Genomic DNA, 25,987 nt, shown 5'->3' with positions numbered 1-25,987 from the left:
TAATATGTTGGTTTTTTTTAGCTTGTAAGAGTCAAAAAAAGAAAAGGGAAAAAAAACTTAAGAAACTGCCATATAGCTAATAAACTGAAATGTTCAGTGAATGTAGAGAATAACCTAGTTTGCCTAGCTTTCTTCCTGTAGGTCTGCTATTCTCTGCTCCTTAACACCTGCAGTACGGTCGCTGATGTTCATAATATTGACCCTGATTTTCTCTACTTTGATTTTGACTCTTATTTTAGTGTTAAGTGTTGCATAGGTGATACCACGGGACAGTGATATAATTGATGGAAAAGTGCCAAGAGAAATAGTTAAAGAATGTAAAAATTATTTAATTGCAAAGGACACAGACGTTTACCTCGAGGCAGGTAACCATGCAAATCAGACAACGCAGCACATTCCCAGACAGCGGTGAAAGCCTTCCAGACCCCCAAGTTTCCTATGAGGACTTTGGTGGTTTGAGAAAGATCAGCATGGCCTGAAGTCACTGGTCTACTCTCGGGTTTTTTTTCCTTCTTGGCTTGGGCTAGGACTAGGGCAAGGAGAATGAAGGGACTAGGGCACAAAATTTAAGGAGGCGCTTGCTCTCAGGGGTGTCCAAAATCCCGGTTGGTGCCTAAGTGTGAACACCTCCTTGCAATAGGTGGGGTAGGGGGTAGTCACTTCCCTCACCCCCATCCAGGTCTTGGTCCCAGTCTCTCCCAGCTGTTCTGGGGTTTCTGTAAGCTGGCCTCCTCACCAGGCCCACATTGTCACTGCTGTGGAATGACTCTGATGGAGTCTGGCCAGTCTGCTTACTAGGTGGTGGGATATTGTCCTTGGGTCTTCATCACGGCTGTGACCCCAAATCACCAGGCCACTTGCCAGGTTCACCTGTAGGGTGCATCTTCTTGGTGATGTGTAAAGACCCAGTGTGGGGGGCTGGGCTGAGGATGTAGACCTCTGGATGAATTTGGCCATGAATGCTGGCAAGGCCTGGGACTCCTTCAAGAAAGGAGATGTGGTCATTGTGCTGAGCTGGTGGTGCCTTGGCTCTGGTTCCACCCACAACATGCGTGTAATCACACCAGGGCTCCTTCTTCAGCTCCTGTCCCTTCCCCCAGCCCACCTACTAGACCATGGACACTTGCAGGGCTCACTTGCGGCTATCGTGAGGTATTGGTGGGCGGGGACATCAAGGAAGAAGATTAACACCTCTGTGAAATGTGACTGTATTTAAGACCCCACCCAGCCCAACCCTGCAAGCCTGATTTGTCCTAGTCCAGCACCCACCCTGCATTCCCCCCACAGCTGCCTCTAGCTTGTCCCCTAGAAATAAGCAGTGACCCTTCTCTTTCATCCAGGATGCCCTTCTCCATTACATCCCCCACTGGCAGTCACTGTACAGTTTTTTTTTATTCACAAGCTTGGGTACCTCCCCACTCCAGTCTTCAATTTGGGATTAGTAACTTATTTGTCTGGTTTCTTGGACGAAGCTCGGCATGTTTGTCCACAGGTGGTCTTATGGATGTTCTTTCAGAAAATGGTTATTTTATATGATTTGCCATGGAATTTATTCTAATAAATCATTCTTCTATCACATGGCAACAACAACTTTTTTTTTTTTTTTTTTTTTTTTTTTTGCTAAGAATATGCTATTGCTGAGTGATAATTTCAGCATCTGGTGAAATGGAGTTCAGTCTCCTGGGCCTCCCTGGATATTGAGAACAGAACCGGGCTTTAGGCTTGCTGAAAAATCTATTTCTGTAAATTTATGTTTTTAATATTGTAGTTGACCAGAATATTTGGTTTAACCATGCTTCCCCAACCATGGAGGAAGACAAAGAACTGATAATATTTGAGATGCTGGTGGCTGTCCACAGATGAACTTTACTCGAATGGACAAGTTTATAAGTGAACTTCCCTGCTGAATTTGTTTCTCCAGGCCCCTTAATGTCTTGCTTTAGTTTTGCCCTTCTCATGATGCCCTTATCACCTGCTGGTACAGTTAATATGGTGCATGAACACAACTTTCATCTCACCATTAGGAACCTATTGGTTATTTAAAATTTGCTTTTGTCTAGTGGTAGACTGAGCTGTGAAGTGAATTTTGACACTAAATTGTAACTACTATTTGCTAAAAGAGCCAACTTTAGAATCTGGATTCTAGTATAATTTGTGTGCTAGCACAAAAATCTGCAAGTCTGAGAAGTTGCATGTGTGACTTTGAAACTGTGGCTGAAATGACATTGTTTTAGTCTTTGACTTGTTTTTATAAGGAGCAAACCAGTTATATGACAAATTAGGCAACAATAGCAATCATGAGTGAGTTGAATCTTAAAAACATGAAATAAGAAATATACAAAACATGGAATGGGACTAATAACTCATATAATAAATCAAGCTGAAAAAATTACATCACATTAAAGAATGAGGTGTTTTATAAAATTTATGGGATAGCATGCTTTCTCTTTTTGTTAACACACATTTTTAAGGTGTTGGTTATAGGATTAGAAATCTCAGTCCTTTCTCTACTTTAGATTTACATTTTTGCCAAGTATTTTTTATTACTTCAATCAATTTAAATTTCTGAGATTGACGATCCTCGTATAAACCAGTGCCTTTTCATGAGATCAGACACTAAAAATACCATTCTCAGAGGCTTACTCATTTCATAATCTAAAACTCAGGAAGTTTTATGTCCCCAAAAAGGAAGTTTTCTCTCCTTTCTATTCACACTCACTTGGCAAATACTTTCAAAAGGGAAAACATATGGGGTCATTTAGGCTGCTGTGTTATGGATACTTTGAGTAGACCAATTAATTGAAGTTCAGAATAAAACATTAATTACTGAATTATCTGTAGCTATTGTCACCTCTGATTATTGGTGAGGGACATACCCTGCACTGGCTGATTATTTGTTTTTCCTTATGGCTTGCTTTCTGTGCTATGAGGAATTCCAGATTCCACATAAAGTATATCATTTTCCTCCTACTTACCCAGTATCACGTTTTGCTCTTAACCATTGCCCTCAAAACTCTCCAGCCTACTCTTGATTTCCTTAATTTACTTAGAACAGAGTGGCACAGATGATGTGAAGATGCACATAATCAATTAGTAATAATAAGCATATAATTAAAGATGTCTACATTGTAGGCTGAACGCTGTGCTAATCTTCTTTCCTGTTACGATTTGTGTGTGTGATCTTTTTCTAGAAATCTTTTCGTAGGGAAAATATAATAAAAATTCTATATTTTCTTCTAAAATTTTTATATTTTATCATCTATGTCTTTAATATACCTAGGATTAATTTTGTTTATGCTATTGTATAGGCATTCCAATTTATTATTGTTCCCGTGTGGATAACCAGTTGTCCCAGTATTACTGAAGTGTTCATCCATTACTCTACCAATTATTTGTAGTTTCACGCATCCTAGCTGTCAGGTTTTCACATACGCCTGGGTCTATTTCCGAGGCCTCCGTTCTGTTTGACAATTTGCCAGTCCCCTTGCCAATACCACACAGTCTTAATTTCTTTTTGTTTCTAAGAAGTACTGTTATTTGGTAGGATTGATTCTCCTATCTCATTCAAAATTGTCTATGCTTGTAGTTAGCTTTCTGCTTTTCTATGTAAATTATGGAATCAGCTTATCAAATTTCATGAATAACTTTGTTGACATTTCCATTGGAATTACATTTGATGTATGGATTGATTGGGAGATTCTCCTCATCCTCAAATCCTCAAATGTTACTTTTTATTTATTCGCATATTTTAAATGTTCTCATAATATTTTTGTATTTTTCTCCATATCACATATCTTTATATTCTTCACTGTGAATGAAAACTTTAAATTTTATCTTCTAATCCAATATTATGGGTATAAAAGAATGTTATTAATTTTAGAATGTAGATCTTATATTTCATAAGTTAGGCAATCTTTTTATCAGTTCTAGTAACTATTTTCTATATTATTTATGAAAATTCTAATTTCACAGATTTTCTATATTGGCAATCATATCATATCATATACAATAAAGGGCAATTTTATCTCTTTCTTTCCTGTTCTTTTGCCTCTCAGTTTTTTTTTCTTGACTTAAAGTATTGGTCTGCAGGATATTAACCAGCAGTCTTAGTCTGAATCCTTGTCTTGACACTGAATTTAAAGGAAATATTTCTTAAGTTTTACCATTAAATGCCATGCTTGCCATTTATTTCTGGTAAAAATGGTATCAGGTTATCAACAAAATTGCTGCAATCCTAGGAAAGGTATAAAACAGCTGGGTTATGGGAACAAACTACAGTCTTCATTTTGCAAGTGTTCTTGAAGCTATAATTAATATTCATCATCATACTCTTCTATACCATTCTGGAGTTCATTCATGCTTAGAAAGTATTTAAGCAGGTCTAAGTTGCTTGCCTGGTCAATGATCCAGATGTTTATCCCTTTGAGACCTGAGCCTTTGTCTATTTATATTTTTATTTTTAACACCTGTTGGATAATGGTTGCTGAGATTTTCAGTTAATATGATTGCAGGGCACATAGAATGCCACTGTGCATTCTCTAGTTTCCAGACACTCTCTGTCTGCCCAGCAATCCTGTCTTCATTCACTGTAATCAGGGTCAATAACTTCACTGTGACAAAGTGATCCTTTCTTTGGCTACTAGTCTACTGGACTGAGAAGCCCATATGATGAACTGGAGTTATAGCTTCAGGTTCACACTGTATCCCCTGGTAGAAGTTTCCACTTCTCTGTGAACCTCCTGGCAAATCTGGTTCTTCAGCAAATGCTAAAGTTGTAGAGCGAAGGAGAAGCACACATTCAGCATGTGGGCCACACTGAGAGCAGTGGTGACAGGGACAAATCCTACTTCCACCTATGGGTTCAACACTCATGTATTCTAGTTATTCGGGATGAGGCCCCCTGACGGCCATTCCAGACTTGATGCCATGAAGGTAATCATTTCTACCTTGTGTCTGATGATTAAGTGCCACTATTTGGCCTCTGCCAGCTCCAAATACCATCAACAACCACAACACACACAACACACAACAACCACAAAATATTGATGTTGAAGTCAGAGCCCGGTTCTATGACAGTATCTCCTACTGTCAGCTTTAACTTGCAGAGGACAGTCACTGCCTAGTTTCTCAGGGAGTCTCTCCCTGTGCATCCTGCCTGTGGGCCTTTCTGGAATATAAATTGAAAGGCTGAGCTCTCTAACCTTAAATTCATTTCAATATCCCCACCTCTTAAAGTCTTCTGACTCCCACCTCAGTACCGTTTTAGGACAAGTCTGTGAGCTCTACTTCATTTACTGTGGGCCATTATCATGCTCAGTCTTCAAGGCACCACTCTAGGCATATTTCTGCATCAGTCTCAGGTGATCTTGCCAGAAGATCAAGCTCCCAAATCATGGAGGAAATTCTTCCCTATCTCACCTATATTTTGTCTTCTAGTCCAAAACCTTAAAGATCTATTCTCATATGTATTCTCCATTCCTCAGGTTCCTAAAAGCACACACTCTCAGGTCTTGAAATTCTATGATCATGTATCCTTCTTCCTACCAGAAATGGGACTGTGTTCCTTCCCTGGGCTGTGGTTCATCCTCATATGGAAGCAGAAACAGGAAGTGGAGTAGCTTTTGAGGTGGACAAGCCTTATTGCATGAAGCATCTTCCTCTGATGAGGTCTTTGCAGATCTCCAAGTGAGAGGAGGCCGTTCTCTAGAAAGAGAGATGGTGCTGCTTAAACTATGATGATGGAATTCAAAAGATTCTAGGGACTAGAAGATTCTCAGGTCTTTCTACATCCAGATCTCAGGGGCCCACTCTTATCCTATCAAGGCTGCTGATATATTGTAGACATAGAAGACACATCAAAGACCTCTTGTAGCTCTACATCTCCAGTAATAAATCCTGAACCTAATTTTCAACACAATATACCCTATGGTTGCAGCTAACTAAAGCTAGCTAATTCCTGATCCTTATAATTCCCATTCCCTCTATCCAGTTCAAGTGCAGAAACCAATTGTTCACTTTTCACCAAAACCTCATTTCCATTTGCTGTAAGTAAGTATTATTGATGGTAGTGATCCTGATCCCTGGCGAGTCACAAGTTCCAGAATCCCATCCTGAGCAACTGCTTCCTATGGCAAATCCTACACCAGTTCTCCTAGGTTGGGTTTTCTCAGAACGTGGAGCCTCTGATATAAGCTTGCATTTAGGCAATGGTGGTTGGGAGGTGACTCCATGGAGTTGGGGTGAGAGTTTCAAAAGAATGAAACAGAGGAGGAGGGAAAGGCAAATGTAAATGTTTATTATCAAGCAGTTACTGCTTGGGCAACTGAACACAATCATAATATCCTTCTGCATAGCCTAAAGAATGCAACTCAAATTGTATACTTGAGGGATGGAAAGGTGAAGAATTTATCCATAAACTCCCATCCCCCATTGCTCAGAGATTGCTGACTCTGTACTTGTGAGTGCCTCCTTAAATTTGTGCCCTAGGCGTCTTACTTAAGTTTTTATCCTTATTCCAGCTTTGCCTTCCAGTCTATGAATATGTAGGGTTCGATGTCTATAAGGCAGACCCTACTGTATTTTTTATTATCAATAAAATCAGTGCAAGAAATGAACATCGACTAAATGTAAGAAGCTATTACATGTTTTCTGCCTTTGAGATAGTGAACAAATGTTTTGTTCAGATGTTGGAATGGTGGATCCCAGATCAGGTGGGCCCTGAGATAGTTTTCTGATGAGTGGAAATGCAGAGTACAGGACCGTTGATTTTCTGCATGGCTGGTTGGGGTGGATCCTGAGCTGGTGTCTTGAGTGTCTTGATTTGGTTTTGTAATCAAATCATTAACTATCAGTAGACCATAGCCTCTTCTGCAGTGTAGCCATTTGGTTCCATTTAATGAGAGGTAAAACAAGGACATTACAGTGCATTCTGAAGTTTGTGAAAATACGATTCTACGTGCATGGGGCTGAAGAACTCTTGAGGGAGAGATCCACCACTGTCATTGGGATTTTCCCTGGAGTGCAAGGACGTGAAACACAACCTCGGGCACATCCTTTTTGAGAATACATAGAAGATGGGCCTTGAAAGAACAAGGTCAGTGGGTAAAACTGGAATGTCCTGCATCCTCTGCACTGTCAAATTTTTACCTCTTTTGACATCCTGGCTTGTTATTGCTTCTTGATGGATAAGTTGGACCTTTGAGGTTGTCCCGCATGTCTCTTTCTTCTTTTCCTACTACCTGGACCTTTACCACATGTTAGTATCTCACCCTGCTCTTTTTTTTTTTTTTTTTAACTTCTTAAATTTTCCTCTTTCATTATTTGTGCTCATGAGGAGGAGTGTAAGAAAAATAAATTATTGTGGGAAAGGATGAGAACACTGCTGTTCTCTGCTAGTCAGACATCCTGGGAGATGTAGTCATCCTTAGGGGGAATTTGAGGTGAGGGAAGAAAAAGGTGTACTGATTGGGGTCTGGGGGCTTCTACTTCTTCACACATTGCTTAGGCAAATGCTGCCATACCAGACAGCTCCCCTTTGGGAGCTTCTCCACTTTTGGGGGGTGGCCAGGTTAACACGGCCACTGCTAGGCAGGCCTCAAAAGTAGAAGTAAGAAGGGTCATATCTTAAGAATTGAGGGATGGAGTTTTCAATTCTATGTCTTATGGGCAAATCTTAATGTTTTCAAGTTTGTCCCAAGTCACGAAAGAGACAAGTAAAACACTCACATATGGAAGGAAATGCAATAAGAACCACGTATTTGATTTTGTGCACATGAATGAGATGCCCACTGTCAATATAAAGGACAGGACCTGAATCTTCCACTCCCATTACCACATTATGGCAAAGTTTTATGCGTCTTTGAGAGGCATCATGTTGATGATTCAAGAAGTAAACTATATAAATGCTTAAAAAAACCTTAGTACCCTAATTACATTCCGATGTCTTAGGAGGTTGGGCTGTGGATTGTTGAAATGAATTTTGGTGTCATTCCAAATTGTCATGAGATATTGGCATCTGTGCCCCTAGGTACTATTCTGAATTAGGGGTTGGCAGACTTTTTCTATAGAGGACAGATAGCAAATATTTTTGGCTTTGCAGGCTGGCCATTCAGCCTCTTTTGAGAGCAGTCATTTCTACGCTTACAGTGTGGCAAAAGCAGTGATAGACACTACAAAAATGAAGGAGTGTGGCTGTGTTCAATGAAATTTTACTTATGCAAACAGGAGGTGGGCTAGATTGGGCTCACAAGCTCTAGTTTGTTGACCCTCGTTCTAAACTATCACTGAGAAGTTGGCATCTGGCAAAGCACTGCTAAATTGCATTTATTTTGTAGAAGAGGGATTTTCAGTTTCCATGACACAGATCTCTGGGGGTTCTGTGAAAGAAAGTGCAGTCTCATTTAATTTATGTTCACTCCATCACATTCTGGCCGTAGTCTAGCCTTGCACCGGAGTCCAGACATTGGGACATGACAACCAGTCCTCTAAGCTGACCTGAATCCACCTTTATACATTTGAAAACAACTGACTTAAGAGTTATGGCACCCACAGCAGCCACTTTTCTTCCCTGAGTCATAGCAACAAATAAAATTGGATTTAATTCAGAATTGGTAAAGTGTTAGCAAAAATCACAGTAATAATAATGATTATGAAAATCGCTATTAGCCATGAATTAGGGAAAACAACACGATTGAGTTTGCAAAGAGCAGACAGACAGACAGATAAATAGATATGCTGTTCTCTACAGAGGAAGGACTCTGCCTTGGTGTCTAAAGAGAATCTTGTACAGAATCAGTGTATGATAAACATGCTCAGAGTTTGGTCTGGCTCTTCAGTTTTGCCATTAGGAGTTTTCTTTTTCTTATTTATACTTAGAGCAGAGTATGCCATTGCCTCTGCAAAGAAAATGATGAAGTTGAAAGTAACTGTTTTGAGGGCTAGCCCTAGGAAGTAAATCTTTATTAAGTATGCTTGGGTAACTTCATTACACGTTTATTGATGGCCTACTATGTGAAAAAAGGCCTCTGGCCACCGATGGGGACTATCAAAATACAAGAAGCATATTCTCTGCTTTTCAGGAACTTATCACTTATAATCAGCAAGAGGAATGTTTGAAGCTCAGTAGCTGCTTCCAGCTGTGCCCCGTGGCTTCCTCGGGCAGGCCGACTGGGGTAACTGTGACAGTTAAAAACCAGAAGGGCTCGAATTCCCCCACACACTAATGCTGGACCTCCAGCCCCCATCGGAGTGTCCCACAATAACTGACCGGAGAGCACTACAACCCAGAGCATTCACCACCATGGGGAATTCACTGGTTCTGTCTTCCTTTTCCCCTCCTACTGGTGTGGCTGGCTGCTGGGCCAGCTGTGACCATCTCTCTGAGATCCCCACCTCAACTGGCCACACCATGGCCTTCACCCTGGACTTCCCTGCTCTGTGAAATCACTGACAGAAAAGTTGGGCATCTGTACCCTCAACTGAGCTGCTCTGTAAATACCAATGTTTGTCAGACGCCTGATGCCAAGTATGGCGAGAAGGGCTATACTTCAATGCTGCCACGTCTGGGTTGGAGTTGGGCCACGGTTGCAAGAAGTTGTGTTGCCTAATGGCGGAAGGCAAGACTGCGGACCTAACTGCCTGGGTTGGACCTGCTCCTATCACTCACAGGCCCTGTAATCTCAGGCAAATTACTTAGCTTCTCCATGCCTCATCTGTGAAGTCAGGATTCTAGTAATATTTTCATTTCATAAGATTTTTGTGAGAACCAAATGGGTTTCTCCGTGGAGAGCACTTATTAGCACAGCATGTAGTTCATAGGAAGCATGACACAGGGTGCTATCACCGTTGTTATTGCGAACCCTTCAGTCCTCAGGAGATGGTCTGCAAGGGCCTGTGGTCTGAGGACCTCTGATGCTGTTCCCTCTGGGATGAATGAGTTTCATTATGTCACAGGATTACAGTGTACATGTGTTATTTTCTGTAATGGCATGAGAAAAGTTGTAGGCATTGCTTTTATATGGGTCTCGTCAAAGCCTGAGAGGGACTCTTAAGGGATGCTTACATTTCTGTGTCCATTTTATAGATGATGAACCTGAGGTTACTGAACTTGCCCTACCTCATAACAGTTGGACAATGGCAGAACCTGGATTCAAGCCCAAGTCCATTGGGTTAGCACACTTGACCACTGGGTGCCAGTGGCCAGTATGAATATAGTTGGTGGCTGTTTCTCCAAGCTGTCCCTTCCCAAGGACTTAGTCAAAGGCCAAGGGGCAATGCTTATGGGCCCAGCTGGTGGGGCACTGATGCTCTCTTCCTCTCCCAACTCTATCTAACTCACCTATCTTGGGAGATGCCCCGTGGCTCTGAGTAGGTAGACCCCAAAAGGGAGAAGGAGGGGCAAGGGCACAGTTTGGGCTCCAGCTGGGCCCCAATTCTATCTGTACTGCAAATTTGCAGTCAAATGCTCTACCACTGAGCTATACCCCCTGTACTGCCAATTTGTACTTGCTTCGGATCCTGTCATGTGAGAGGGTCTAGCAAACATTACACCACAGAGGCTATATTTAGGAGGTTTTAATAGGGTAGCATGTTCAGTCCTGTCTCTTAGGGTTCCACCAGGGAATACACATTAGTGATTAGCAAGGCCAAGTGCCACTATGACTCCACGTGCAGGCGATTGGAATAGCAAGACTTCTTTCTTCTCAAAATTAATTTCTAGGTCAAATTCACAACAAATTCAGATGCTTGACTTACCATTATTTTAATTGGAGCATTTACTGCAGACTTAACTTGCTGTCAGTTGACCTTCATCTGCCTTGTGAGAGCCTCTGACTGTCACCTGGCACGTTTCTATGTCTCATGGAGCTTTAGGCTTTCATTTCTGTTTTGCAATGTCCTGTGCTTCTTCCATAGTTCCTTCTTTGTAGAGTTTTCTTCTTCACATCTTCCTTTTCTCTTTCTCTCTCTCTTTTTTTCTAGAAAAGCAAAATGTGTAAAGAGCTGTGAAGATGCTTTAAAAGTGAAGGCACTTTAGGGGCGCCTGGGTGGCTCAGCAGGTTAAACAGCTGCCTTCATCTCAGGTCATGATCTCAGAGTCCTGGGATTGAGTCCTACATCGGGCTCCCTGCTCAGTGGGGAGTCTCCTTCTCCCTCTCCTTCTGTTGCTCCCTCTGCTTCTGCTTTGCTTGCACTCTCTCAAATAAATAAATAAAATTAAAAAAAAATAAAGGCATTAGAAACTAAATAGTATCTTTAAAAAAAAAAAAGGTTAAGGTGCTTTACAAGCCGGAAGGGTCTGCCTCCCGTGGCTGTGGTGGTCCTTGAAGGGCGAGCGGGATTTGTTCAGTACCTGTTAAATGCTGGCATCACACTGAGCCTCCCGGCATATATTCTATTTAATTCTTATAAAGACCTCGCAAGACTGTTATTCTCCTCCTTACTCTACAGATGAGACAATTCAGGCTCAGAGATTATGTAACTTGCGCCAAGTCACCTAGCTCATAGTAAGTAGAGAATCTGAAAGTGAACCCACCCTGAAATCTTCGCTTGGGCTACCCCACCCTCCCTCCCCTTTCTAGACTGCAGTGCCCATGTCTGGTAGGAAATAGGGAGAATTATCCGACTCAAGGGAGAAGTAGGAGAAGCTGCTGCTTCCACTGTAATTCCAGATTCCCTGGCAGCAGGCACTGGGTCCTCCCTCCAGCTCAGCCAGGGCCTCGGCTCCTCACCCTGCCCTCAGCTTTCCACTCAGGAGGCTTTTGGGGAAATAGGTCTGAATGGTTTATCGCCTCCCAAATGGTTTTGGGACAGAAGTACCTCTTAATAAGTTAGTTTGTCACCTGACAGTATTTGAATCGCTCTATACTATGCAAATTTATGCAAAGCATCCATCTGCTTTAGAGGAGTCAGAAAGCAAGATAGGGCCACACCTTCTAGGTGTGTAGTCTGAACAGTAGATTTCACTGCCCTATGAGCTGAGTCTTTTCCTTTGGGCCTTGCTGAGACTTGTGCAATTTAGGGCTGTCCACCCCAAGCTAAGGTCTGGCCCCCTTCGCATGGTATTTGCATGGTATTCTCTGAAATCCTTCCTAGACCATGAACAGACTCTGACAAAGAATACTCTTAGAGCTGTCAGCACTCCCAGACTGTTGCAGGAAGGATGGGCTCATGTGAATGTGAGTGAAAGACATCAGATGTTGATGCCAAGAAAAATGAGAGCAGAGGCTAAAATTGGGGGCGTCAGTGGTGGTGGCAGGGTACAATTCTGAAGGGCTCCTTGCCCCATGATTTCCATCAGTCTACCTAAAATACTGTAAATAACAAATAACCATGTGAAAAGTAAAATTCATTCAACAAATATTTTTCCACCTTGCTACTCAACGTGTGGTTGTCTGCAGACCATCATTATTACTTGGGTGTTTGTTAGAAAAGCAGCCTCCTTGGCCCACCCAAGGCTGACTGGTTAAAGTTAACTATTATTTCATCAAAGAACATTTGATATAGTATCATGCCCAGGTGATTTTGGGGGCTCTGAAGTTTGGGAAGCACTAGTTGAGGGCATCTTCTCTTTCACAGTCATTGGCACTGGGGAGTTAGCAGGAGTCTGCCCGGTGGGGAAATTCTGCTATCATGGGATGGATGTGTTAGTGGGGTGGGGAGCAGTGAGGAGAGGAGCAGACAATAAGCCAGTAAACAGAGAACTTGGCAAGATAACTTGGAGGTGGACAATGAAACTTCGTCCTCTGTGTTGAGTGTGAAGAAAAGCATCCTTAGAACATTTTGATGGGTTTTTTTGATCTTTGACATACAATCTCAGTAAAAGTGAAGGAACCACTTCAAGAATTGGTCTTTAGCTTTCACTTTCAACTGGAATGCTACCCTATGAATATGAAAGAATAGAAACTTAGACTGACAAAGTCCCCAATGGAGATGGTGGGAAGAAAATGAAATTGGATGCTTAAAGAAATGGAAATGGAATAGCTGTTGACCTACCAAATCAAGAAACTGCTATGTGTAGGGAATACTAGGTAAGCTGCACCAAAGTGGAGATGTGTTACGTACAACACCTGGAGCTTGGATATACACATTAACTGGAATTAAAAGAAGACCTCAATTAAACTAGGAGAACAGGATTGTGAAATTTTGGCAGAGGCACCAAGAACAATAGAAGTTCCCACTCCAAAAAGAAATATTAAACCGTATGCAGAATTTAGAAAGGGAAGTCTGAAAACCACTTACACGATTCAGGAAGCCTGCACCTATGTCAAAGATAAGTGAATTGATATTTAAAATTAAAAGTGTTGTGAGAGGATTTCTCAGGAGAAAGCTGTACTGTGATTCTGCCTAAACTAAGCAAGAGAAGTAGGGATGTGCTTAGCCCCTCACCAGGAATCTGAGGAGGGTACTGTCACCCGGCTACCCAGAGAGCTTCACATATGACCCTTGTGGGTAGACGGGCTTGGCCAGCTGGTGTGTCTCATTTTCCTCAGCCTAACTGGGAAATCAAATGAGCCAGAGAGATGGGGACGGTGAGTGCTCTGGCTGGGTAAAGAGAGTGTCTAACTCCCTGCCCTGTGACTGAATGTGAATCCTAGAGACCAGCCATTGAACCAACGGCCTGGAACAATTCTGAGAAGATTGTCCCAGGGTAAGGAGACCACAACAGTAAAAGGCTGTGAGGTGTACATTGGTCATGGAGCTGACAGGTTAGTGGCATGGGGGTGAGGGTGTAGAGCAGAATGGACAATAAGCAAGTAAAGAAATTGGCAAAGTAACTTAAATATGGAGGTGAGGGATCGGGGCAGAAGCTGAGGATGTTTGGGAATGAGCAGTCAAGTGAGAGGCATCAGTGAGTAAATGGGGTTCAGTCAGAGAGACCCAGAAAAGAGTCTTCAGAGAATACATAAAAATACCCGCAATTTAAAAAAAAAAAAAAAAAAAAAAAAATATATATATATATATATATATATATATATATATATCAGCTCTAAACCAACACCAGAAAAAACAGCACTATATGACTAAAGGACTTGTCAAGTAGAAATTTTCTTGCTCTTTTACTTTTTCCCCCTTGCAGCTTCAACCCTGGATGGGACACAGGTCAGAAATAGCAGTGGGATGTGGGGGAGAAATTTCAGATTTAACACAGAAGATGTTAACCAGACTTTCCTCCTCTAAGGTGGGGAGTAGCTGGTTGCTGGCCCAGGGTCGGGAAGGGCCAGTGGAAGGGAAAGGTAGTAACTTTGCCAATTGATCTTTTGCTTATTATATTCAAGTAGTCATTTCAAAATAGTGAATTGAGATCTCAGTTGTGATTTAATATGACAGTCAGTTTTTCTTTCTTTTCTTTTTACTTTTTTTAAACCAAAGCATGACCATAAAAATCAGGGTGAAGAGAAGGATCTAACTCAGTTTAAAGAGCCTGTCAGAAAAAAACCCAAATTTTGGTGATTAAACCCCACGAGTTTTACTCATGCAATATGCCTGTTACAATGAAGGATTAGCAGAAAGAGAAGATCCAGTAAGTTTAGAGCACACTTAGCTAGAACATGATATGATGCAGCCTTTGATTATTTTCATCAGTGTCTGGAAGCACATTTTTCATGGAATGACCACAGCAGGGGCTATGCCTCTTACTCTGGGGTTTACCAAAGGGTGGTCACTTTAGGGATACATGGAGAAACAATTTTCAAATAGTAGGAGTTAATATTTGTTTTAATGCATCATATTCATCAGAATAAAGTAACTGCTATCATAATGATCTCAAAGTCAAAGTAAGTTAAGTCAGTAAAAGGCAATTTCTCACCTCATATCATAGTCCAGTGTGGGCTTTGGTGGGAGTCAGTCCTGTGTTTCACAGTCGTTCAAGGACTCAGACTCTTATTTTGGGCTTTTGGGTTCCTCTAGGTCCTCCAGTCCACTTTCTCCAGCCATAGCCCACACGGAGAGGACATTCAGGATCCCTGAAGGTTCCATGAATCACTTCTGCTCACATTTTATTGGCTGGAGCCAGTCATGTGACCTCACTTAACTGCAAGGGAGGCTGGGAAGTGTGTAGTCATTGTGAAACCAGGAAGCAAAGGAGTGGAGTCGAAGAGAGTTACTGCTGTCTCTCTTCATGCATAACTTATGAAAAAATAGCCCATCAAATCCCTAACTTCACAGATACAGTGTTATTACCTGGGTGAAACAGAAGTAGTAGAGCCAAGAATGACCGCATGAATCACTTGAAGGCATGTTCCTGTGGGAAAAGAGGTGAGTGAAGGATAAGAATCACTACTGATAAGTACATTGAAGAATGTGGTGGGGAAAATGCCATTAGATAAACTCAAAGTGATTCAGGTCTGTTCGACCTCTATAGATTCCTGCTTAAGACATAGCAAAAGAGGAGGAAAAATGAATTAAAACACTCTTTTTCCTTCAGGGCATCTTACTCTAATTAATCTTAAAACGAAGCTACTCAAAATGAAGTTTCTGTTATTGACTTATCTTCAACAGTTATTTCTTGCATGAGAAAAACAGAATTTTCCAGAGTGGGTTTTTATAAATCAACTGGCTATTGTTCTTTGTATTTCATTTTTATTTTTAGTATATGTGCTGCCGAAGTGAGCACTCATTTTTATTTTTAAATTTAAAATTTTATTATCAACTGATTTTTAAAAAATTTTAAAATTTTTTAAATAAGCATATAATGTATTTTTATCCCCAGGGGTACAGTTCTGTGAATCGCCATTATCAACTGATTATTAACAGTTACCTCTTGTGCAAGAAAAATAAGATTTTCAGGTGGGAATTTTTGTTAACCAATTGTTACTATGCTTTACATTTCATTTTTATTTTTATACAGTGAAAACATTAATTTTCTTTGCACTGCCTTTGTCTTTATGGTTACTTTCTGTAATTTGGGAACTGTCAGAGCTGACTTTAGAGCCCGGGTGCATGATACAAGACACTTGGGGCAGATCCCAGTCTGCCCCTCATTAGCTGCTCAGCTTTAAGCAGGTGTCCTAATCTCTCCATCCCTCGGTTTTCTCATCTATCAATGACAGCGGTGAGAGTGGTGATAGTACCTACCTCATAGGATTGTTGTGAGAAGTCAAGAGTTAATATTTGTAAAGCATTTCTAATGGTGCCAGGCATATGGTAAATGCTGTGTACATTTTTGGTGTTAATCTTTGACAAGTGGTACTCATTTTCCTTTCACAGTGGTAATGTAGTTTCCCTTTGGCATAATCATTCGCAGTAAAAAAATGAGCCCTTTAAAAGAGCAACATTAATAAATAATAGCCCAAGTCAATAATGTGCTGTGGCCAGAATTGTGATGTTGGTAAACAGATGGTTCAAGTGCGGACTCACGGTCTCACGTCATGATTGATGGCTTCCTTATACATCAGGCAGTGGATCTGGCTTTGAGTATTTACAAATCATTTGGCAGTGAGCATCAGAGCAAAACTACCCTAAAACTGATAGGCAAACAGGCTGAGTTTTTGAAAAAGTTCGGATATAAAACAGCAGAAAGACAGGGACCAACTATCTCCTGTTCACTGCCAGAAGCCGGAAGGAAAGTGATGGCTTTGGCTGTGCTGGACACGTGGGTCACCAATAGCTGAAGACCTGGGTTAGGTAGAACTGCCCTACCACTCCAAATGCCAACTGGCTGGGCAGAAGTCCCACAGAGGAGGACCCCTGCCCAGGACAGGCTCTGGCACAGGAGCAGAGAGAACTCTTATTCTGTGGAGGAAGAAAAGTACAGCAGATCTGGGCATTTGCCCCCAAATTACCAATCCCATTGTCACTCTTCCTGAAGGGCAGAGGTCATGCTTAGGAAAAATTGTTTTTCATGGAGGCGAATTGTTCCTAATAAAGCACCCCCCAACCCCACAGTTAGGGTGCTCTATTGTTTGGTCTCCTTTGTAGTCTTATGACTTAAAAATGTCCCCACTGCTCTTTCTAACATCAGTTAATAACCACACATGACATCATTCACTGGAGTCTCTTCCACTAGTTGGTCATTCTTCCATTAATGGTCGAGGCTTCTGTTTCTCCACCACAGCCAACTGGGAGCAAGTGGAAGTATTTTCTCTTTATGAAATATATATATATATATATGTGTGTGTGTGTGTGTGTATACACACATATATATACATATATAGTGGAGTTCCTGCTTTTCTTTTTTTAGCTTTTTTTTTTTTTAGGTATTATTTATTTATTTGACACAGAGAGAGAAAGAGAGAGAGAGAGATCACAAGTAGGCAGAGAGGTAGGCAGAGAGAGAGGGAAGCAGGCTCCCCACTGAGCAGAGAGCCTGACACAGGGCTCTATCCCAGGTCTCTGAGATCATGACCTGAGCTGAAGGCAGAGGCTTAACCCACTGAGCCATCCAGGCGCCCCTGGAGTTCCTGCTTTTAAAAAAAATCAATTAACAGATGATCTTACTCGCCTTGACATAACTAGTGCGTGTGTTGGGACAGGAGGTAATTTTTGCTGTTTCTTGGCCCTTACAAAGAGAATTTGCATAGTAAGCAAACTCCTGCAATTGTTCCTGAGCCTTCCTAAAAACTCAGGTAAATCTTTGAAGGGTGACATAGTAGTCTTTCCTTGTTAATGTTACAAAATGCCAATACTCTGCCTTCCATATCTTTTAAAGATATGCTTATATTATTTATGACACAAGACTATTAATTTTTAATGAGTGTTTCTAGATTTTAAGTGAACAAAATTATCAACTAGTAAAAGCATGTGTAATTTTCTGAAGCTGAAAAACAACAGCATAGAGCTGGTTATTTATGCTTTGTTCTGCTGAGCTTATTATCAGGCAATGAAATAGCATGTCATATTTTTGCAAACTGTTTAACAATAGTTATTAGTAGCAATTTCCCACAAAGCCAAGTGGGAAGTAGTTTTTTTTTAATTTTTGCTTTAGAAATGAAAACACTAAATATTGCTTTATACAAAATTACTTTTGCAACATGGGAATTTTGCTTAAAAAATTTTCTTCTCACATATAGCCCAGTGGTAACATATATTTTCAAGATTCTAATGACACACTCAGGAAAGATTCATAAATGAGGAAGTATCACATTGTCATATTTTACTCTGTGTGGCCTTACAAAAATTATTTCACATTTCTAGTTTCTACTTGTCTTTGAGGAAATAGAGATCATGATATTCTATTAAATAGTCTTTGAAGCTCTCTGGAATAAAGAATATGCTGATTCTTTATTCTTTTTGAGATTAAAATATCTATAACTTATTTAAATATAACTTTTGAGTCAGGCCAGTCCATTCTGTTGAAATAATGACAAATTTGAAGACATGATTGCTGTGTTTTGGGGACACGATGTTTTCATGTCTTGTGTAATGTCAAAGTTTCCCTAGTCTTGCAGTAATGAGATGACATCTTAATTTTTAATGACCATGCTGTAAGTCACTGCCAACTCTTCTGTAGAAATTATGTTATTTCATTGTTCTGGTTAATATTTGCCTTAGAAAAAAACTGTCCCTGAAATTTTAGCTGTGGGACCAAACATTGGTGTTCTTCGTAATCAACAAAACTTTTGAGGATCAGATATAAATACATGAACTCTTATTTCAAGATTAATTTGCATTTCCCCCTTTTTGGTAAGGATGTGGAAGAACACTGAACAGAGTATACCAAAGAGGAAAAGCTACATTTTGAAAGAATAAAGTTGTAATTTAGGAAGAGTAATTTCAAATGATATTTTGAATAATGCATACTTAATTGGGAAAATACAGATAATGCAGAAAAATAGAAAAAACATAAACCCTCAAATGCTCTATCACTCAAAGACAATGTGTTAACAATTTTGAGAACATTCCAAATCTGGTTTTCTGGTGCACTTTTTTTTTTTTTATTAACTTATAATGTATTATTAACCCCAGGGGTACAGGTCTGTGAATCGCCAGGTTTACACACTTCACAGCACTCATCATACCACATACCCTCCCCAGTGTCCATAAGCCTACCACTCTCCCCCTCCCCCACCCCAGCAACCCTCAGCTTGTTTTGTGAGATTAAGAGTCTCTTATGGTTTGTCTCCCTCCCAATCCCATCTTGTTTCATTTATTCTTTTCCTACCCCCCAAACCTCCCACGTTGCCTCTCAACTTCCTCATATCATGGAGATCATATGATAATTGTTTTTCTCTGATTGACTTATTTCGCTAAGCATAATACCCTCTAGTTCCATCCATATCATTGCAAATGGCAAGATTTCATTTCTTTTGTTGGCTGCATAGTATTCCATTGTATATCTATACCACATCTTCTTTATCCATTCATCTGTTGATGGACATCTAGGTTCTTTCCATAGTTTGGCTATTGTGGATATTGGTGCACATTTTTTTTACATGGTTGTGATCTTACTATTGATACTATTACGTATGCTGCTTTTTTCATTTTAAAATTATATCACAATTAATTTATAGATTATCACATTTTTTTCACAAACCTTGTTTTCAGTAGCTGCATAATCTATTACCAAGTGGTATAAAATAACAGTTACTTCATTCTTTTTTTTTAAATTTTATTTATTTATTTGATAGAGAGGTCACAAGTAGGCAGAGAGGCAGGCAGAGAGAGAGGGAGAAACAGGCTCCTCACTGAGCAGAGAGCCTGATGCGGGGCTTGATCCTAGGACCCTGAGATCATGACCTGAGCCGAAGGCAGAGGCTTAAACCACTGAGCCACCCAGGCGCCCCTACTTCATTCTTATTACTGTGACTGGTTCTCTGAAATTGAGTTTTAGGAGTTTATCCTCTCTGACTAGTTTATTCTCTAGTCCCCTCTGCTGAAGCTGTTAAACAAAACAAAGACTTTGGTGCATTTACTATAGAAACCATAAAGTTGCTTGAGCAGGATTTCTGGCTCCAATAGACAGAGCAGCATAAAAATCAGATGCAACATGGTAATTATATTATTTAATTATGAGACAGATATGTATGCATTTCTCTATAAAGTTGATTTGTCCAAATTCAGTAGCTTCTAGATCCTAAGAAAAATTCAAACATTGTCTCTTAAGAAAGTGTGTACTTCAGGCAACAAAAACTAAAATAAACAAGTGGGACTCTATTTAAGAAGTTTCTGCCCAGCAAAGGAAACGAGTAAATTGAAAAGGCAAACTATAGAATGGGAGAAAATATTTGCGAACCATATATCTGATAAAAGGTTAATATATAAAGAACTCATACAACTCAGTAGACAAAAGAAAATAATTTGATTTGTTTTTATTTTTTTTTATTATTTAAAAAAAATTTAATTCCAGTATAGTTAACATACAGTGTTATATTACTTTCAGGTGTATGATATAATGATTCAACAATTGCATACATTACTCAGGGCTAATCATGATAAGTGTACTTTTTCCCCTTTTCTTCTTTCAGTGTTCCAAGATTCATTGTTTATGCATCACACCCAGTGCTCCATGCAATATGTACCCTCCTTAATACCCACCACCAGGCTGACCTAACCCCCTACCTTGCTCCCCACAAAAACGCAGTTTGTTTCTCAGAATCCACAGTCTCTCATGCTTCGTCTCCCCCTCCAATTTCCCCTAATTCACTTTTCCTTTCCTTCTCCTAATATCCTCCATGTTATTCCTTATGCTCCATAGGTAAGTGAAACCATATGATAATTGACTCTCTGCTTGACATTTCACTCAGCATAATCTCCTCCAGTCCCATCCATGTTGATACAAAAGTTGGGTATTCATCCTTTCTGATGGCTGAGTAATATTCCATTGTATTTATAGACCACATCTTTTTTTTTTTTTTAGTGTTTCTTCTTCTTTTTTTTTAACTTTTTAAAAATTTATTTATTTTTTCAGCGTAACAGTATTCATTGTTTTTGCACAACACCCAGTGCTCCATGCAAAACGTGCCCTCCCTATTACCCACCACCTGTTCCCCCAACCTCCCACCCCTGACCCTTCAAAACCCTCAGGTTGTTTTTCAGAGTCCATAGTCTCTTATGGTTCGCCTCCCCTTCCAATTTTTTTTTTTTATAAACATATAATGTATTTTTATCCCCAGGGGTACAGGTCTGTGAATCGCCAGGTTTACACACTTCACAGCACTCACGATAGCATCTTTTTTATCCATTCATCTGTTGAAGGGCATCTTGGCTCTTTCCACAGTTTGGCGACTGTGGCCATTGCTGCTATGAACATTGGGGTACAGATGGCCCTTCTTTTCACTACATCTGTATCTTTGGGGCAAATACCCAGTAGTGCAATTGCAGGGTCATAGGGAAGCTCTATTTTTAATTTCTTGAGGAATCTCCACACTGTTCTCCAAAGTGGCTGCACCAGCTTGCATTCCCACCAACAGTGTAAGAGGGTTCCCCTTTCTCCGCATCCTCTCCACCACTTGTTGTTTACAGTCTTGTTAATTTTGACCATTCTAACTGGTGTAAGGTGGTATCTCAATGTGGTTTTGATTTGAATCTCCGGATGGCTAATGATGATGAACATTTTTTCATGTGTCTGTTAGCCATTTTTATGTCTTCTTTAGAGAAGTGTCTGTTCATGTCTTCTGCCTATTTTTTAATGCGATTATCTGTTTTTTGAGTGTTGAGTTTGAGGAGTTCTTTATAGATCTTAGATATTAGCTCTTTGTAGTGTAATTTGTGAATATCTTCTCCCATTCCGTGGGTTGCCTCTTTGTTTTGTTGACTGTTTCCTTTGTTGTGTAGAAACTTTTGATCTTGATGAAGTCTCAAAAGTTTATTTTCACTTTTGTTTCCTTTGCCTTCAGAGACATGTCTTAAAAGAAGTTGCTGTGGCCGATGTCGAAGAGGTTCCTGCCTATGTTCTCCTCTATACTCTTAATCCCCTTCACCTATTTCACCCATCCCCACACTCACCTTTCCTCTGGTATCCATCAGTTTGTTCTCCATAGTTGAGAGTCTATTTTTTGGTTTGTCTCTTTTTTCGTTATTTGTTTTGTTTCTTAAATTTCATGTATTAATGAAATCATATGTTATTTTTCTGTCTCTGACTGGCTTATTTCACTTAGCATTATGTCCTCTAGATCCATCCATGTTGAAAATGTCAAGATTTCATTATTTTTAATGGCTGAGTAATATTCCAGTGTGTGTGTGTGTGTGTGTGTGTGTGTGTGTGTGTGTGTGTATACACATCTTCTTTATCCATCTGTTGATGGACTCTTGGGTAGTTTTCATAATTTGGCTATTGTAAATAATGCAGCCATAAACGTAGGGGTACATATACCCTTTTGAATTAGTGTTTTCATATTCTTTGGATAAATGCCCAGTAGTGGAATTATTGGTTTATATGGTAATTCTACTAAAATTTTTTGAGGACCCTCCATTGCTTTTTTCACAGTGGCTGCAAAAGTTTGCATTTTTACTACCAGTGCACAAGTGTTCCTTTTTCTCCATATCCTCACCAACACTTGTTTCTTATGTTTTTGATTTTAGCTGTGTGAGGTATAAGGTAATATCTGATTGTGGTTTTGATTTTCATTTCCCTGATGATTAGTTATATTAAGCATCTTTTCATGTGTCTGTTGGTCATCTGTATGTTTTCTTTGGAGAAATGTCTGTTCGTGTCTTCTGTCCATTTTAATTAGATGATGATGATGATGATTATTTTGGTGTTGAGTTGTGTTAAGTTCTTTATGTATCTTGGATCCTAACCTTTTATCAGATATGTTATTTGCAAATATCTTCTCCCATTCAGTAGGTTGTCTTTATTGTTATTGATTGTCACTTCTGCTGTGCAGAAAGAAGTTCTTTATTTTGATGTAGTCCCAATAGCTGCTTTTTGCTTTTTTCCCCCTTACCTCAGGAAACATATCTAGAAAAATGTTGTTAAAAGCCAATGTCAGAGAAATTACTGCATATGCTCTCTTCTAAGATTTTTATGGTTTCAGGTCTCACATTTAAGTCTTTAATCCATTTTGTGTTTGCTTTTGTGTATGGCATGAGAAAGTGGTCCAATTTCATTCTTTTGCATGTGGCTGTCTGGTTTTCCCAAGACCATTTGTTGAAGAGGCTATCTTTTCCCCATTGCATAGTCTTTCCTCCTTTGTTGAAGGTTAATTGACCATATAATTGTGGTTTATTTCTGGACTTTCTATTCTCTTCCATTCATCTGTGTACCTATTTTTGTGCCAGTACCATACTGTTTTGATTACTATAGATTTATAGTATATTTTCTTTCTTTCTTTATTATTTATTTTTTATTATGTTCAATTAACCAGCATATAGTACATCATTAGTTTTGATATACTGTTCAATGATTCATTAGTTGTTATATAACACCCAGTGCCCATCACCACATGTGCCCTCCTTAATAATATCCAGAATTCTGATACCTCCAATTTCGTTCTTCCTTTTCAAGATTGCTTTGGTTATTTGAGGTCTTTTGTGGTTCCATACACATTTTAGGATTGTTTATTCTAGTTCTGTGAAAAGTATTGTTGTTATTTTGAAAGAGATTGCATTAAATTTCGTAGATTGCTTTGGGTAGTATGGACATTTTAACAATATTTGTTCTTCCAATCCATGGGCATATAGTTTCTTTTCATTTGTTTCTGTCATTATCAATTTCTTTCATTAACGTTATATAGTTTTCAGAGTAGGTCTTTCACCTGCTTGATTAGATTTATTCCTACATATTTTATTATTTTTGATATAATTGTAAATGGGATTGTTTCCTTAATTTCTTTTTTTTTTTTGCTACTTCAGTGTTAGTGTATAAAAATGAAACAAATTTCTGTACATTGATTTTGTATCCTATGACCTTGCTGGATTCATCTATCAGTTCTAGTAGTATTTTGGTGGAGTCTTTAGAGTTTTTTACATATAGTATTATGTTATCTACAAATTGTGAAAGTTTTATTTCTTTCATACCAATTTGGATGCCTTTTATGTCTTTTTCTTGTCTGATTGCTGTGGCTAGGACTTCCAGTATTATGTTGTGTTAAAGTGGTGAGAGTGATCATCCTTGTCTTATTTCTTGATCTTAGAGGAAAAGGGCTCAGTTTTTTCATTACAAATATATCCAATTTAAAAACAGGAAAAGGACCTGCATAGACATTTTCCCAAAGAAGAACAAATGGCCAACATGTTCATGAAAAGATTCCCAATATAGCTAATCATCAGGAAAACGCAAATCAAAACCACAATGAGATACTATCTCACACCTGTTAGAGCGGGCATTATGAAAAAGTCAAGAAATAATAAATGTTGGTAAGGATATGGAAAAATGGGAACTCTTGTGCATTGTTGGTGGAAATGTAAAGTGGAAATAGGAATGGAAGATGGAAAACAACCATTATAGAAAACAGTATGGTGGCTTCTTAAAAATTAAAAGTAGAGCTATCATATGATCCAGCAGTCCAGTCTAGACATATAAAATTAGTATCTTGGGGCATCTGGGTGGCTCAGTGGGTTAAAGCCTCTGCCTTCAGCTCAGGTCATGATCCTGGGGTTCGGGGATCGAGTCCTACATCGGGCTCTCTGCTCGGCAGAGAGTCTGCATCCCCACTCAGCAGAGAGCCTGCCTCCCCCTCCCCTCTGTCTACTTATGATCTCTGTCTGTCAAAAAAAAAAATAGTATCTTGAAGAGATATCTGCACTATCATATTCATCACAGTATTATTTACAGTAGCTAAGTGTGGAAACAACCTAAGCATCTGTCAGTGGATGAGTGGGTAAAGAAGATGTGGTGTATTTATGTAGAATGAATATAAGTTAGCCATGAGAAAGAAGGAATCCTACCATCTGTACCAACATAGATGGACCTTGAAGGCATTATGCTAAGTGAGGTATGTCAGAGAAAGAAAATACTGTAAGATTTCACTTATATGTGGACTCCAAAAAAGCCATAGTTCTGTAAACAGAGAGTAGAATGGTGGTGGTGGGAGTGGTGAGGGTGAGGAAACTGGGGAGGTATTGGTCAAAGGATAGGAACTTGCAAAGGGAAGATGAGTAAGGTCTGGAGACTTCAATGCACAGCATAGTGATTATAGTCAATAATACGATATTATAAACTTCCAAGTTGCTAAGAGACTAGATCTTAATTGTTCTCACCACAAAAAAGAAATGAAAATTATGTAACATGATAGAAATATTTGCTAATGTTAGGTGGTAATCATATTGTAATATATAAGTGTGTCAAACCAACATGTACATCTTAAACTTCCAGGCTGTTACATGTCAATCATATCTGAATTTCTAAATATTAAAAAAAAATGAAATTCTGTTTGCAGAGGAAAAAAAATGGTGTGTGGCTTACAGTGGCAAACATCTGCAGTGTCCCCAGACTGTATACAATGTAAAAAGACTATATGTGGTAGTTTGTAAAAATCAATGTTCAAATAAGTTTCAGGAACTTTCAGATTTCTCCATAATTTTACCACTTTCCCAATAAAGATCCAATTCTGTTTTCAAGATGACCATTTATGACTACTCATTATGTTCGCTTTAAATTGAGTATAGTGGAGCCTGTTGTAATTTGTGTACTGTTTTCAACTGACGTCACTGTCATCTTGACACACTTGTGAACACATTGAGTACACATCATCGTAGGTTCTATGATAGAGAATCTCGATAGATATGTATATAGAACCCATATAGATGGGTGTTTAACTTCTCATGTTCTCTAGCCATTTCCTTCATATGCCCTATGTTATTTCTTTGCAGGACTGATCAGTCAGCTTTTCTTGGAATCATGCTATGTACTAGCCTCAAATCTCAGTGGTTTACAACAAAAGTACTTTTATCCTTGCCTGTGGGTCTGTGAAGTTCACCTTGACTCCAGGCTGTAGGCCTGATTTAGGACTGTTCCATGAGTCTCTTCTGGGGTTCAGACTGAATGGGCAGTGACTCCCGTGGTATGTTTTCCCAGTGGCAATGGCAGATGCTCACGAGGGCAACCCCAATGTACAGGCACATTTTAAGTCTCTGTATTACTTTCACTGATATCCCTTTGAAAAAAGTGAGT

The 25,987-nt window shown here is 39.6% G+C and overlaps 1 protein-coding gene across 3 annotated transcripts in view; it reads left to right on the top strand.

The window, feature by feature from the left end:
* SLC35F4 (solute carrier family 35 member F4) overlaps window positions 1–25,987 on the top strand; it is a 239,394-nt gene that overhangs the window by 51,623 nt on the left and 161,784 nt on the right. Inside the window, exon 1 of one of the 3 annotated variants that reach the window (XM_046007318.1) lies at window positions 15,195–15,252. The exons of the other annotated variants lie outside the window; for them this stretch is intronic. The gene's annotated coding sequence lies outside the window, so the exon portion shown is untranslated. Of the gene's footprint in view, window positions 1–15,194; window positions 15,253–25,987 lie in introns of those variants that run through there. 3 annotated transcript variants of the gene reach the window in all.

The sequence above is a fragment of the Meles meles genome, chromosome 6 (assembly GCF_922984935.1).
Source record: "Meles meles chromosome 6, mMelMel3.1 paternal haplotype, whole genome shotgun sequence".
NCBI classification, from domain to species: Eukaryota; Metazoa; Chordata; class Mammalia; order Carnivora; family Mustelidae; genus Meles; species Meles meles.
The sequence above is the reverse complement of the archived record's forward strand: the minus strand, read 5'-3'. Positions and strand labels throughout refer to the sequence as shown.